The 1,042-nt window shown below is 38.0% G+C and overlaps 1 protein-coding gene across 1 annotated transcript in view; it reads right to left on the bottom strand.

Annotated features, from left to right (window-relative positions):
• The window catches only part of hs3st3l (heparan sulfate (glucosamine) 3-O-sulfotransferase 3-like), a 15,459-nt gene that overhangs the window by 11,987 nt on the left and 2,430 nt on the right, over positions 1-1,042 (bottom strand). The gene's annotated exons all lie outside the window — the stretch shown is intronic.

The following is a 1,042-nucleotide window of genomic DNA, read 5'->3' as shown; positions in this document are numbered from 1 at the left end:
ATTATTCCTCAAAAATACAACTTGCCTAATAATTCTGCACTCCCTGTACAAACTCCATCTTTGGTTCAAGTATTTAATCGGGAAAGCATGTCATGTTCTGGCATTTACATCTCACACATAAATTATAGAAGAGAAGCAAAACGAAATCAACTACATTTTGTTTAAAAAAAAAATAGGATGCCTTTTTAAAGATATTTTGTAATTTATGTATTAAGTTCCTTCAAACTTGCACAGAAACAAGACTAACTTTACTTTCAATTGTCAAGAAATACATAATAATAATAACGATTGCGTGACCAGTAGCTAAGCAAGCAATTTGTGGTCACTCCAGACGTAAGTCTCATAACGTGGCAGCCATCTTTAATACTTCTATGCACCCATTTACTCCGTTTGTTTTTGAGCATTGTCTATAATAGCTTTAACTTCACTGACACATAAAAAAAAGTATGAAAGACCAGTCAAATCTGAAAAAAAAACTTTGGTCACTTTGCCCCAAAATAAAGTTTTTAAAGCTTTTGGCAATATTTACTTCTTTGTTAGAATTCATCTATCCATCCTTGTGGTTGTGGGGGGCTGGAGCCTATCCCAGCTACCATAGGGGAAGAAGTAGGGTACACTCTATGTGTTAGGCTCCCAGCCAGGGCTAACACATTGAGACAGACAACAACCATTTGCTTATGGGCCATTTAGAATGACCAGTTAGCCTAACCCGACTAATTGCATGTCTTTGTACCGTGGGAGGAAGCTGGAATACTTGGAGAGAACACACATAAAACACAGAGAACATGCAAACTCCACACAGAACAGTGGAGTCAAACTCAGGACCTTCTTGCTGTGAGACAACAGGGCTAACTTCCACACTACCATGCTGCCCGGTGTTACAGCAGATATCAAATAAATGTAATGTTTTTGAGCGCTGTGTTTCTCTTATGATGCCAAAAAGTTTCCTCTACAGCTCAGCTTTGACCTTCATGATAGATTGGCTTTCGTTTTGTGAGAAATAGCTCAGAAATAGCTCAGCAGTGTGATTAAACTGTTCTCT

This window comes from Pundamilia nyererei, unplaced genomic scaffold (genome assembly GCF_000239375.1).
Source record: "Pundamilia nyererei isolate P.nyererei 1_Seehausen unplaced genomic scaffold, PunNye1.0 scaffold00005, whole genome shotgun sequence".
NCBI classification, from domain to species: Eukaryota; Metazoa; Chordata; class Actinopteri; order Cichliformes; family Cichlidae; genus Pundamilia; species Pundamilia nyererei.
This window is presented reverse-complemented; position numbering and strand designations above follow the sequence as displayed.